A 15,421-nucleotide genomic window follows, 5' to 3' on the forward strand; every position below is an offset into this window, starting at 1 on the left:
TTTTCATCTATCATAAATACTTTACCTTTATTCTTATTCATGAACTCTCATCAACGATCCTGTGTAAGATAAGGGAGGTGTTTCTACTACCAAATCACACTTAAAATGCCCAATCTCGTCCGATCTTGGAAGCAATAAAGTGTTGGGCCGGACTAGTACCTGGTGGGTGACCCCCAGAGAATATCCGGTATAGTAGGTCTTAGTTTAAATGTAAAATCCAGCCTAACGCTGACAGCAGATTCATACATTTTCTTACTTCTGACTTTGTCTACTCTCATATCTATCACTATCAGAAGTTGGTCCTAATTGTGAACCTGTTCATATTTGTCAACATCATTTTGATTTATTTACCAGTGTATTCACAATATATATATATAAATTTTTTGAGGGCGTTGCACTTCAGTTCCCTAATGTAGGGTTTGATTGATATCCTGCTGCATATTGGGTTATTTTTGCCCTTATTAATTAATATTTTCAGATTGTTAGTCTGTCATGTAAATAAAATGAATATGTAATTTTGCCTGGTATAGTGAACAAAGGGCTTATTTATTAGCTTGTTAAAAAGGCTTTTATATGGTTGTTAATAAAAGTTAGGTTTTAATTTACATAAGTTTCGTAACGAGTGCACCAACAAAGGGTCTTTCTTTCTTGTCCTTGGCACATCGACTGTCATCTTGAATCTTAGTCAGTTTTTTCAAATAGAAAGGGGGTTGTGTATCATGTCAAACAACATCAAATTTTTCTGAAAAGTTTATTGCTGCAAACAGATTAAAAATAGCAGTTATGGTTCAAAGGTTACAACACTTTTTTTGTTGCAGGTAACTGAAGATGGCTTTGACAAAAGAGGAGAGAACTGAGGTCATTTTGATGTCTGGAGAACTAAGTTTCCATGTCATAGCTGCAGATTTTAACAACCGGCACCCAGAAAGACCTCCAATTTCACATAGCTGGATCTTTAATGGATGCCATCGATGGGCATGAAGGATTCTTACGATTGATGACTGGCTGATTCCAGATTCTGCTGACAAACGTCATGTGCTGCGTTGTGGGCTCTTCACAAAGGATGGCAAAACCATTGTTGAGGTTGTCTCATCAGTAGAACTTTTTGAATGACCACTCCGTGACTTGTCAGCCACAGTCCCAGTTACTTGGAATTTGGAAATTAGGCACCTGACAGTGTTATGTGAAATTGGATGTCTTTCTGGGTGCCGGTTGTTTAGATCTGCATCAATGACATGGAAACTGTGTTCTCTAGACATCAAAATTACCTCAAATCTCTCCTCTTTTGTCAAAGTCATCTTCAGTTACCTGCACCATAAAAAGTAAGTTTGAACCATAACTGCGATTTCAAATTTGTTCAGAGCAATACACTTTTCAGCAAATTCTGATGTTGTTTGACATGTTACATGACTCCCTTTCCATTTGAAAAAAACTGACTTGGATTCAAGATGGCCGATTTCAAGATGGCGCCCATGTTTGGTACATACCCTAAAAGATAGCGCACCTCACCCATACCTTACTGGAGTATTCAGTTTTCCCATTACCTGCACAGTATTTGAAACTAAAGGGTGTACTGCGACTTTTGAATCACCCTGAAAAAAATAAAATAAAATATATATAATAAGAATTTACTTACCGATAATTCTATTTCTCGTAGTCCGTAGTGGATGCTGGGAACTCCGTAAGGACCATGGGGGAATAGCGGCTCCGCAGGAGACTGGGCACAAAAGTAAAAGCTTTAGGACTACCTGGTGTGCACTGGCTCCTCCCCCTATGACCCTCCTCCAAGCCTCAGTTAGGATACTGTGCCCGGACGAGCGTACACAATAAGGAAGGATTTTGAATCCCGGGTAAGACTCATACCAGCCACACCAATCACACTGTACAACCTGTGATCTGAACCCAGTTAACAGCATGATAACAGAGGAGCCTCTGAAAAGATGGCTCACAACAATAATAACCCGATTTTTGTAACAATAACTATGTACAAGTATTGCAGACAATCCGCACTTGGGATGGGCGCCCAGCATCCACTACGGACTACGAGAAATAGAATTATCGGTAAGTAAATTCTTATTTTCTCTGACGTCCTAGTGGATGCTGGGAACTCCGTAAGGACCATGGGGATTATACCAAAGCTCCCAAACGGGCGGGAGAGTGCGGATGACTCTGCAGCACCGAATGAGAGAACTCAAGGTCCTCCTCAGCCAGGGTATCAAATTTGTAGAATTTAGCAAACGTGATTGCCCCTGACCAAGTAGCTGCTCGGCAAAGTTGTAAAGCCGAGACCCCTCGGGCAGCCGCCCAAGATGAGCCCACCTTCCTTGTGGAATGGGCTTTTACAGATTTTGGCTGTGGCAGGCCTGCCACAGAATGTGCAAGCTGAATTGTACTACAAATCCAACGAGCAATAGTCTGCTTAGAAGCAGGAGCACCCAGCTTGTTGGGTGCATACAGGATAAACAGCGAGTCAGATTTCCTGACTCCAGCCGTCCTGGAAACATATATTTTCAGGGCCCGGACTACGTCCAGCAACTTGGAGTCCTCCAAGTCCCTAGTAGCCGCAGGTACCACAATAGGCTGGTTCAAGTGAAACGCTGAAACCACCTTAGGGAGAAATTGAGGACGAGTCCTCAATTCCGCCCTGTCTGAATGGAAGATCAGATAAGGGCTTTTACAGGATAAAGCCCGCCAATTCTGACACGTGCCTGGCCGAGGCCAGGGCCAACAACATGACCACTTTTCATGTGAGATATTTTAACTCCACAGATTCAAGTGGTTCAAACCAATGTGACTTTAGGAACCCCAAAACTACATTGAGATCCCAAGGTGCCACTGGAGGCACAAAAGGAGACTGTATATGCAGTACCCCTTTTACAGACGTCTGAACTTCAGGTAGTGAAGCTAGTTCTTTCTGGAAGAAAATTGACAGGGCCGAAATTTGAACCTTAATGGACCCCAATTTTAGGCCCATAGACACTCCTGTTTACAGGAAATGCAGGAATCGACCTAGTTGAAATTCCTCCATCGGGGCCTTACTGGCCTCGCACCACGCAACATATTTTCGCCAAATGCGGTGATAATGCTTTGCGGTTACATCCTTCCTGGCTTGACCAGGGTAGGGATGACTTCATCCGGAATGCCTTTTTCCTTCAGGATCCGGCTTTCAACCGCCCTGCCGTCAAACGCAGCCGCGGTAAGTCTTGGAATAGACAGGGTCCTTGCTGGAGCAGGTCCCTTCTTAGAGGTAGAGGCCACGGGTCCTCCGTGAGCATCTCTTGAAATTCCGGGTACCAAGTCCTTCTTGGCCAATCCGGAGCCACGAGTATAATTCTTACTCCCCTCCGTCTTATAATTCTCAGTACTGTTGGTATGAGAGGAAGAGGAGGGAACACATACACTGACTGGTACACCCACGGTGTTACCAGAGCGTCCACAGCTATTGTCTGAGGGTCCCTTGACCTGGCGCAATACCTGTCCAATTTTTTGTTTAGGCGGGACGCCATCATGTCCACCTTTGGTTTTTCCCAATGGTTTACAATCATGTGGAAGACTTCTGGGTGAAGTCCCCACTCTCCCGGGTGGAGGTCGTGCCTGCTGAGGAAGTCTGCTTCACAGTTGTCCACTCCCGGAATGAACACTGCTGACAGTGCTATCACATGATTTTCCGCCCAGCGAAAAATCCTTGCAGCTTCTGCCATTGCTCTCCTGCTTCTTGTACCGCCCTGTCTGTTTACGTGGGCGACTGCCGTGATGTTGTCCAACTGGATCAGCACCGGCTGACCTTGAAGCAGAGGTCTTGCTTGGCTTAGGGCATTGTAAATGGCCCTTAGCTCCAAATATTTATGTGAAGTGATGTCTCCAGGCTTGACCACAAGCCCTGGAAATTTCTTCCCTGTGTGACTGCTCCCCAGCCTCGCAGGCTGGCATCCGTGGTCACCAGGACCCAGTCCTGAATGCCGAATCTGCGGCCCTCTAGAAGATGAGCACTCTGCAACCACCACAGGAGAGACACCCTTGTCTTTGGTGACAGGGTTATCCGCTGATGCATCCGAAGATGCGATCCGGACCATTTGTCCAGCAGGTCCCACTGGAAAGTTCTTGTGTGGAATCTGCCGGATGGAATTGCTTCGTAGGAAGCCACCATTTTTCCCAGGACCCTTGTGCACTGATGCACTGACACTTGGCCTGGTTTTAGGAGGTTTCTGACTAGTTCGGATAACTCCCTGGCTTTCTCCTCCGGGAGAAAACACCTTTTTCTGGACTGTGTCCAGTATCATCCCTAGGAATAGAAGGCGTGTCGACGGGATCAGCTGCGATTTTGGAATATTGAGAATCCAACCGTGCTGCCGCAGCACTATCTGAGATAGTGCTACCCCGACTTCCAACTTTTCCCTGGATCTTGCCCTTATCAGGAGATCGTCCAAGTAAGGGATAACTAAAACTCCCTTCTTTCGAAGGAGTATCATCATTTCGGCCATTACCTTGGTAAAGACCCGGGGTGCCGTGGACAATCCAAACGGCAGCGTCTGAAACTGATAGTGACAGTTCTGTACCACAAACCTGAGGTACCCTTGGAGAAGGGTAAATTGGGACATGTAGGTAAGCATCTTTGATGTCCAGAGAGACCATATAGTCCCCTTCTTCCAGGTTTGCAATCACTGCTCTGAGTGACTCCATCTTGAATTTGAACCTTTGTATGTAAGTGTACAAGGATTTTAGATTTAAAATTGGTCTCACCGAGCCGTCCGGCTTCGGTACCACAAATAGTGTGGAATAGTTCCCCTTTCCCTGTTGCAGGAGGGGTACCTTGATTATCACCTGCTGGGAATACAGCCTGTGAATGGCTTGCAATACTGTCTCCCTGTCTGAGGGAGACGTCGGTAAAGCAGACTTTATGAAACGGCGAGGGGGAGACGTCTCGAATTTCTTGAGACGGGCCCCCACCGTGCCTGAGACCGCTTGTAAAGCCCAGCGTCATGCTGAGGATTTTGCGGAGGCGGGAGAGGGCTTTTGTTCCTGGGAATTGGCTGTTTGCTGCAGCCTTTATCCTCTCCCTCTGCCACGGGGCAGAAATGAGGCGCCTTTTGCCCGCTTGCCCTTATGGGGCCGAAAGGACTGCGCCTGATAATACGGCGTCTTCTTAGGTTGAGAAGCTACCTGGGGTAAAAATGTGGATTTTCCAGCCGTTGCCGTGGCCACCAGGTCTGTTAGACCTACCCCAAATAATTCCTCCCTTTTATAAGGCGATACTTCCATATGCCTTTTGGAATCAGCATCACCTGACCACTGTCCTGTCCATAACCCTCTTCTGGCAGAAATGGACAGCGCACTTACTCTTGATGCCAGTCGGCAAATATCCCTCTGTGCATCACGCATATATAGAAATGCATCTTTAAAATGCTCTATAGTTAGTAATATACTGTCCCTATCTAGGGTATCAATATTGTCAGTCAGGGAATCCGACCAAGCCACCCCAGCACTGCACATCCAGGCTGAGGCGATTGCTGGTCGCAGTATCACACCCGTGTCAGCAGGTTCCTTAAGGGCGGCCGTATCCGGGGACGGTAGTGCCACCTGTTTAGACAAGCGTGTGAGCGCTTTATTCACCCTAGGGGGTGTTTCCCAACGTGCCCTATCCTCTGGCGGGAAGGGGTATGATGCTAATAACTTTTTAGGAATTAACAGTTTTTATCGGGGGAAACCCACGCATCATCACACACTTCATTTAATTCCTCAGATGCAGGAAAAACTACAGGGAGTTTTTTCTCACCCAACATAATACCCTTTTTAGTGGTACTGGTATTATCAGAAATGTGTAAAAACATTTTCCATAGCCTCAATCATGTAACATGTGGCCCTACTGGAAGTCACATTCGTCTCATAATCGTCGACACTGGAGTCAGTATCCTTGTCGGCGTCTGTATCTGCCATCTGCGGTAACGGGCGTTTTAGGGCCCCAGATGGCATTTGAGACACCTGGACAGGCACAGGCTGAGTCGCCGGCTGTCTCATGTCATCAATCTTTTGTAAAGAGCTGACACTGTCACATAATTCCTTCCATAAGCTCATCCACTCAGGTGTCGACTCCCTAGGGGGTGACATCTCTGTTACAGGCAATTGCTCCGCCTCCACCTCATTTTCCTCCACATACATGTCGACACAACGTACCGACACACAGCACACACACAGGGAATGCTCTGATAGAGGACAGGACCCCACTAGCCCTTTGGGGAGACAGAGGGAGAGTATGCCAGCACACACCAGAGCGCTATATATATATATACAGGGATAACCTTATATAAGTGTTTTTCCCCTTATAGCTGCTGTATTGTTATACTGCGCCTAATTAGTGCCCCCCTCTCTTTTTTAACCCCTTTCTGTAGTGTAGTAACTGCAGGGGAGAGCCAGGGAGCTTCCCTCCAACGGAGCTGTGAGAGAAAATGGCGCCAGTGTGCTGAGGAGATAGGCTCCGCCCCCTTCTCGGCGGCCTTTTCTCCCGTTTTTCTGTGGAATCTGGCAGGGGTTAAAATTCATCCATATAGCTATATGTGATGTATTTTCGCCAGCCAAGGTGTTTTTATTGCTGCTCAGGGCGCCCCCCCCTAGCGCCCTGCACCCTCAGTGACCGAAGTGTGAAGTGTGCTGAGGAGCAATGGCGCACAGCTGCAGTGCTGTGCGCTACCTTGGTGAAGACAGGATGTCTTCTGCCGCCGATTTTTCCGGACCTCTTCTTGCTTCTGGCTCTGTAAGGGGGCCGGCGGCGCGGCTCTGGGACCGAGCTCCGAGGCTGGGCCTGTGTTCGGTCCCTCTGGAGCTAATGGTGTCCAGTAGCCTAAGAAGCCCAATCCACTCTGCACGCAGGTGAGTTCGCTTCTTCTCCCCTTAGTCCCTCGATGCAGTGAGCCTGTTGCCAGCAGGTCTCACTGAAAATAAAAAACCTAAAACTAAACTTTCACTAAGAAGCTCAGGAGAGCCCCTAGTGTGCACCCTTCTCGGCCGGGCACAAAAATCTAACTGGGGCTTGGAGGAGGGTCATAGGGGGAGGAGCCAGTGCACACCAGGTAGTCCTAAAGCTTTTACTTTTGTGCCCAGTCTCCTGCGGAGCCGCTATTCCCCCATGGTCCTTACGGAGTTCCCAGCATCCACTAGGACGTCAGAGAAATATATATTTCTCTAACGTCCTAGTGGATGCTGGGAACTCCGTAAGGACCATGGGGGATAGCGGGCTCCGAAGGAGGCTGGGCACTCTAGAAAGATCTTAGACTACCTGGTGTGCACTGGCCCCTCCCACTATGACCCTCCTCCAAGCCTCAGTTAGATTTCGTGCCCGGCCGAGGTTGGATGCACACTAGGGGCTCTCCTGAGCCCTTAGAAAGTTATAGTCTTAGAATTTGTTATTTTCAGTGAGACCTGCTGGCAACAGGCTCACTGCAGCGAGGGACTAAGGGGAGAAGAAGCGAACTCGCCTGCTTGCAGCCGGATTGGGCTTCTTAGGCTACTGGACACCATTAGCTCCAGAGGGATCGACCGCAGGCCCAGCCTTGATGTTCGGTCCCGGAGCCGCGCCGCCGTATCCCTTACAGAGCCAGAAGCAAGAAGATGGTCCGGAAAATCGGCGGCATGAAGACTCTGTCTTCACCAAGGTAGCGCACAGCACTGCAGCTGTGCGCCATTGCTCCTCTCACACACTTCACACTCCGGTCACTGAGGGTGCAGGGCGCTGGGGGGGGCGCCCTGAGGCAGCAATAAAAACACCTTGGCTGGCTAAAATACCTCAATATATGGCCCCAGGGGCTATATATGAGGTAAATACCCCTGCCAGAATTCCATAAAAAACGGGAGAATAGGCCGCGAAAAAGGGGCGGAGCCTATCTCCTCAGCACACTGGCGCCATTTTTCCCTCACAGCTCGGCTGGAGGGAAGCTCCCTGGCTCTTCCCTGCAATTCTACAGTACAGTAAGAGGGAAAAGAGAGGGGGGGCATTAAAATTGGCACTGTATACAGTATATTATATAAAAGCTATTAGGGACATAACTCAGTTAGTCCCTGTATATATATAGCGCTCTGGTGTGTGCTGGCATACTCTTACTCTGTCCCCCCAAAGGGCTTTTGTGGGTCCTGTCCTCGTTTAGAGCATTCCCTGTGTGTCTGCGGTGTGTCGGTACGGCTGTGTCGACATGTTGAATGAGGAGGCTTATATGGTGACAGAACAGAGGCCGATATATGTGATGTCGCCCCCTGTGGGGCCGACACCAGAGTGGATGGATAGGTGAAAGGTATTAACCGACAGTGTCAACTCCTTACATAAAAGGGTGGATGACGTAACAGCTGTGGGACAGCCTGCTTCGCAGCCCGCGCCTGCCCAGGCGTCTCAAAGGCCATCAGGGGCTCAAAAACGCCCGCTCTCTCAGATGGCAGACACAGATGTCGACACGGAGTCTGACTCCAGTGTCGACAAGGTGGAGACATATACACAATCCACTAGGAACATCCGTGACGTGATCCCGGCAATAAAAAATGTGTTATACATTTCTGACTTTAACCCAAGCATCTAAAAATGGGTTTTAGGTTTGGGGAGAAAAAACAGGCAGTGTTTTGTTCCCCCATCAGATGAATAAATGAAGTGTGTGAAAGCGTGGGTTCCCCCGTTAAGAAACTGGTAATTTATAAAAAGTTACTGATGGCGTACCCTTTCCCGCCAGGTGGATAAGTTACGCTGGGAGATATCCCCTAGGGTGGATAAGGCGCTCACACGTTTGTCAAAAAAGGTGGCACTGCCGTCTTAGGATACGGCCACTTTAATAGGTACCTGTTGATAAAAAACAGGAGGCTATCCTGAAGTCTGTATTTACACACTCAGGTACTAGACTGAGACCTGCAGATAGTGCTGCTGCAGCGTGGTCGGTGACCCTGTCAAACAGGGATACTAGTTGGCAAACATAAAAACATATTAAAGACGTCGTCTTATATATGGGGGATGCACAGAGGGATATTTTGCCGGCTGGCATCCAAAATAAATGTAATGTCCATTCTGTCAGGAGGGTATTAGAGACCTGTCATTGGACAGGTGATGCTGACTTAAAAAGCGCATAGAGAGCCTTATAAGGGTGAGGAATTATTTGGGATGGTCTCTGGGACCTCGTATCCACAGCAACTGCTGGGAAGAAATAATTTTACCTCAGGTTTCCTCACAGACAAAGGTACAGTCCTTTCAGCTTCAGAAAAGCAAGCGGGTCAAATGGCGCTTCCTTTCTGTACAGAGACAAGGGTAGAGGGAAAAAAGCTGCACCAGTCAGCCTGTTCCCAGAATCAAGATTCTTCCCCCACCTCCTGTGAGGCCACACCATGACGCGGGTGCTCCACAGGTGTAGCCAGGTACGGTGGGGGGCCGTCTAAAAAATTTCAGCAATTAGTGGGCTCGCTCACAGGTGGATCCCTGTTTCTTTCAAGTAGTATTTCAGGGGTACAAGCTGGAATTCGAGATGTCTCCCCCCAGCCGTTTCCTAAAATATGCCTTGCTGACAACTCCCTCAGGCAGGGAGGCTGTGCTAGAGGCAATTAATAAGCGGTATTCCCAGCAGGTAATACTCAAGGTGCCCCTACTTCAACAAGGACGGGGTTACTATTCCACACGGGTTGGGGTACCGAAACCGCATGGTTCGGTGTGACCCATTTTATATTTAAAATCCTTGAACACAAAAATTCAAGTTCAAGATGGAATCGCTCAGGGCGGTTATTCCAAGCCTGGACGAGGGGGATTACATGGTATCCTGGGACATCAAGGATGCTTACCTGCATGTCCCCATTTACCATCCTCGCCAGGAGTACCTCAGATTTGTGGTACAGGATTACCATTACCAAGTCCAGACACTGCCGTTTGGACTGTACATGGCACCGAGGGTGTTTTATCAAGGTAATGGCCGAAATGTTGATACTCCTTCAAAAAAAGGGAGTTGTAATTATCCCGTACTTGGACAATCTCGTTATAAGGGCGAGGTCCAAGGAGCAGTTGGTAGTCGGGGTAGCACTATTTTGGAAAGTGCTACAACAGCATGGTTGGATTCTAAACAGTCCAAAGTCACAGCTGGTTCCTATGACACGTCTACTGTTCCTGGGGGTGGTTCTGGACATAAACCAGAAATAGTGTTTCTCCCGGAGGAGAAAGCCAAGGAGTTGTCATCTCTAGTCAGAGACCTCCTGAAGCCAAAATAGGTAGCGGTGCATCATTGCACGCGAGTCCTGGGAAAAATGGTAGCTTCCTACGAAGCAATCCCATTAGGCAGGTTCCATACAAGAACTTTTCAGAGGGACCTGTTGGACAAGTGGTCCGGATCGCATCTTCCGATGCATAGGCTGATAACCCTGTCTCCAAGGACCAGGGTATCTCTACTGTGGTGGCTGCAGAGTGCCCATCTTCAAGAGGGCCGCAGGTTCGGCATACAGGACTAGGTCCTAGTGACCATGGATTCCAGCCTTTGAGGCTGGGAGGCAGTCACACGGGGAAGAAATTTCCAGGGACTTTGGTCAAGTCAGGTTATTTCCCTACACATAAATATTCTGGACCTGAGGGCCATTTACAATGCCCTGAGGCCGGCAAGGCCTCTGCTTCAAAACCAGCCGGTACTGATCCAATCAGACAACATCACGGCAGTCGCCCATGTAAACCAACAGGGCGGCACAAGAAGCAGGATGGCGATGGCAGAAGCCACAAGGATTCTCCGATAGGCGGAAAATCATGTGTTAGCACTGTCAGCAGTGTTCATTCCCGGAGTGGACAACTGGGAAGCAGATCTTCTCAACAGACACGACCTCCACCCGGGAGAATGGGGACTTCCTCCAGAAGTCTTCCAATAGGATTGTACACCATTGGGAAAGGCCACAGGTGGACATGATGGCGTCCCGCCTCAACAAAAAGCTATAAAAGATATTGCACCGGGTCAAGGGACCCTCAGGCGATAGCTATGGACGCTCTGGTAACACCGTGGGTGTACCAGTCGGTTTATGTGTTCTCCCCTCTGCCTCTCATACCAAAGGTACTGAGAATAATAAGAAGGCGAGGAGTAAGAACGATACTCGTGGATGGCCAAGAAGAGCTTGGTACCCAGAACTTCAAGAATTTATATCAGAGGAACCATGGCCTCTGCCACTCAGACAGGACCTGCGGCAGCAGGGGCCCTGTCTGTTCCAAGACTTACCGCGGCTGCGTTTGTCGGCATGGCGGTTGAACGCCGGATCCTGAAGGAAAAGGGCATTCCGGAGGAAGTCATTCCTACGCTTACTAAAGCCAGGAAAGAGGTTACAGCAACTCATTATCACCGCATATGGCGAAAATATGTTGCATGGTGTGAGGCCGAAAGGGCCCCAACAGAGGAATTTCAACTAGGTCGATTTCTGCATTTCCTGCAAGCAGGAGTGACTATGGGCCTTAAATTGGGTTCCATTAAGGTACAGATCTCGGCTCTGTCAATTTTCTTTCAAAAAGAACTAGCTTCAGTACCTGAAGTTCAGACATTTATAAAAGGAGTGCTGCAGAGTCAGCCCCCGTTTGTGCCTCCTGTGGCACCTTGGGATCTCAACGTGGTGTTGAGTTTCTTAAAATCACATTGGTTTGAACCACTAAAAACCGTGGATCTGAAATATCTCACGTGGAAGGTGGTTATGTTATTGGCCTTGGCTTCTGCCAGGCGAGTATCAAAGTTGGCGGCTTTGTCTTGTAAAAGCCCTTATTTGATTTTCCATATGGATAGGGCAGAATTGAGGACTCGTCCCCAGTTTCTCCCAAAGGTGGTGTCAGCGTTTCACCTGAACCAGCCTATTGTGGTGCCTAGGCTACTAGGGACTTGGAGGACTCCAAGTTGCTAGACGTTGTCAGGGCACTGAAAATATATGTTTCCAGAACGGCTAGAGTCAGAAAATCTGACTCGCTGTTTATCCTATATGCACCTAACAAGCTGGGTGCTCCTGCTTCTAAGCAGACTATTGCTCGTTGGATTTGTAGTACAATTCAGCTTGCACATACTGTGGCAGGCCTGCCACAGCCAAAATCTGTCAATGCCCATTCCACAAGGAAGGTGGGCTCATCTTGGGCGGCTGCCCGAGAGGTCTCGGCTTTACAACTTTGCCGAGCAGCTACTCGGTCAGGGGCAAACACGTTTGCAAAATTCTACAAATTTGATACCCTGGCTGAGGAGGACCTGGAGTTCTCTCATTCAGTGCTGCAGAGTCATCCGCACTCTCCCGCCCGTTTGGGAGCTTTGGTATAATCCCCATGGTCCTTACGGAGTTCCCAGCATCCACTAGGACGTTAGAGAAAATAAGAATTTACTCACCGGTAATTCTATTTCTCGTAGTCCGTAGTGGATGCTGGGCGCCCATCCCAAGTGCGGTTTATCTGCAATACTTGTACATAGTTATTGTTAACTAAATCGGGTTATTGTTGAGCCATCTGTTGAGAGGCTCTATTGTTTCATACTGTTAACTGTGTTTCATATCACGAGTTGTACGGTGTGATTGGTGTGGCTGGTATGAGTCTTACCCGGGATTCAAAATCCTTCCTTATTGTGTACGCTCGTCCGGGCACAGTACCTAACTGAGGCTTGGAGGAGGGTCATAGTGGGAGGGGCCAGTGCACACCAGGTAGTCTAAGATCTTTCTAGAGTGCCCAGCCTCCTTCGGAGCCCGCTATCCCCCATGGTCCTTACGGAGTTCCCAGCATCCACTACGGACTACGAGAAATAGAATTACCGGTGAGTAAATTCTTATTTTATATATATATATATATATATATATATAAACTGGAGGGTATAGGCGGCACTCAGAGTCTGACACACAGAGTTTAAAGACAAGCCATGTGTGTTTAATATCGACGTTTCGGGGGTCGAACCCCCTTCTTCAGGACACAGCAAACAAGTGAATAAAACAGATAAAACAACTTAAATACCTTACCAGCCTGGGCCCCGTCATCCCCCGCCTCATCCGCGTTGTCCGGCACCTGGAGTTCGCGCTTCCGGTCACGTGTAGCGCCCGTCTGCCGGAAGTCGCGTCATCCCGCGACACGGACCCGCTTCTGACGTGGCTGTGGACAGCAGGGAGCAGGTTGCCATGGGAACGGCACCTAGCCACGGCTGTACGCCGTGCTCCGTCACCTGGCAACAACAAACAAATGTATAATGACAAAAAACCTCTATTGCCCAGTGATGTACAAGCACAAACATTTAAGACACACTAGAAATATAGTGTGATAGACTTCTAAGTGTATCTAAAAATCTAAAAATCATGTGTTTAAAATTTCACATACAGATTAAACATTACAACATAGTGAACAGTGCAAAAAATACAAAGCATACATCGACTCTCGCCTAATGTGTTAAAGGATCATTATTAATCAATTATATAAATCATTATTATGATTTATTATACTTATATAGGGAAGGCCATATGTCAGTAAATTTTTTTCTGAATATCCTATATTTATGGCTGATGCGGCCCTAATGCTGGGTCATAGAATTAAAATCTCAATGAATGTATATGCCCAGGTATTAGATATAGCTAGCTTTGGGGATCATACTTAGACCATTGTTATCTACATAATAAGAGTGATGGGTACGCAGACCTCTGTTCCTGTGTTAAATTTACAAAAAACATTGTAAGTTTAGCTGTTCATTTAGGCCTCTGGGATGGATAGTATCTAGTTTATAAATCCATCTAGCCTCTAGTTGTAATAATCTAGATGCTCGATCTCCTCCTCTAGGTGTTTCCTGGATTTGATCGACTATTTTGTACCTAACCGATGCCAAACTGTGTTTTTTTTGCACGAAGTGTCGTGCAACTGGTTGGTCACTTTTACCAGTGTTCAGGGCAGCCCGGATTGCTGATCTATGCTGGGCCATCCTTTCCTTAAAATGACATTGGGTCTTACCTACATAATATAGGCTACATGGGCAGATTAAAACATAGATGACGAAAGAAGAACTACAGGTAAGGGGCTATGCGATCCTGATTTTTTTACCTGTGTGTGGGTGCGTGATGAACTCTCCTGTAAGCATATAACTACAGGTGGTGCACCCTAAACATTTAAAGCATCCGGCTTTGCGACTCAAAAAATGAGTAGCCACCGGTCTGGTGTTAAAGCTAGTGACATCATTTTTGACGACAAGGTCCTTGATATTAGCGCTGCGTGTATAGCACGGCATAATGCTGCTAAGTTTAAGGGAAGGCAAATTGGGGTCAGTGGTGACAATGGGCCACATTTGTTTAATGCGTTTACTATTTTTTTCACTGGTGGTGTTAAATTCATTAACCCATGTGACCTTCTCTTTTGTGGGTTTAATCCTGTCATTAAAGAGTAATTCAGTTCTATCTAAGGCCATGACTTTATCACGGGCCTGTTGCAGAATATTCTTGGGATATTCCCTCTGGGAGAACTTTTCTGACATTTTATCTAACTGACCGATTAAGTCACTGGGGTCGCTGGTAATTCTCAGCACCCGAAAAAATTGAGAGAATGGGAGACCTCTAACCAGAGATTTAGGGTGAAAGCTGTCATACCGCAACAGAGTGTTGCGGTCCGTAGGCTTGCTATATAGCGAGGTTTGTATCTCACCCTGTTGGAAATTAATCTTAATATCTAAAAAACAGATTTCATGAGGATGTACAGTGAGGGTGAGCTTAACAGGGCTATCTGTGTGGTTGTGTTCTTCAATTAGGGTAATGAGAGCCTGGGGTTCATGAGTCCAGAACAACAATAGATCGTCTATATAACGATAATATAGCAGAATGTGTTCTGTGATGGATTCTTTTGTAAAAAATAAATTCCGTTCAATCTCCCACATATAGGCATTAGCTAATGATGGAGCTACAGCCGACCCCATCGCACACCCTGTTCTTTGGTTAAAAAACCGGCCATTAAACAAAAAATAATTGTGCGTTAACGTAAATTCTAATAATGATATAAACAAATCAATATCTGGTCCTGTGTATAATGTGTTATGCGTGATGAGACGCCTAACAGCAGCTAAACCAGCTTGATGCGGGATACAGGTATATAAGCTGGCTACATCTAGTGTAGCCAACAAAGTACCCTCTGGTACGGACCGCATTGACATTAATTTTTTTATTAGCATGTTGGAATCTTTGAGATGCGTAAACGTGGCCTGTATACAAGGCTGAAGGTAGACATCTAAAAAGATGGCTACTGCTTCACTCAGCGAGCCTCTGGCAGAAATTATAGGTCTGCCCGGGGGTTGCTGTGCGTTTTTGTGTAACTTGGGTGTAATGTAAAAAATAGGTATGACTGGATGTGTGCATGTGAGCTTCTGGTATATTTCTTGTGTAATGAGCCCATCTAGATGTGCTGTGCTCAAAATCTCATCCAATTCAGCCTTGTATTCCATGGTGGGGTCAGACTTCAGCAGACTAT

At 47.2% G+C, this 15,421-nt stretch overlaps 1 long non-coding RNA gene and 1 pseudogene across 4 annotated transcripts in view; both read left to right on the forward strand.

Annotated features, from left to right (window-relative positions):
- LOC135055227 (uncharacterized) overlaps positions 1-15,421 on the forward strand; it is a 219,555-nt gene that overhangs the window by 123,454 nt on the left and 80,680 nt on the right. The window lies entirely within an intron of this gene.
- LOC134897931 (5S ribosomal RNA) lies at positions 82-199 on the forward strand (annotated as a pseudogene).

Source organism: Pseudophryne corroboree, chromosome 3, assembly GCF_028390025.1.
Source record: "Pseudophryne corroboree isolate aPseCor3 chromosome 3, aPseCor3.hap2, whole genome shotgun sequence".
NCBI classification, from domain to species: Eukaryota; Metazoa; Chordata; class Amphibia; order Anura; family Myobatrachidae; genus Pseudophryne; species Pseudophryne corroboree.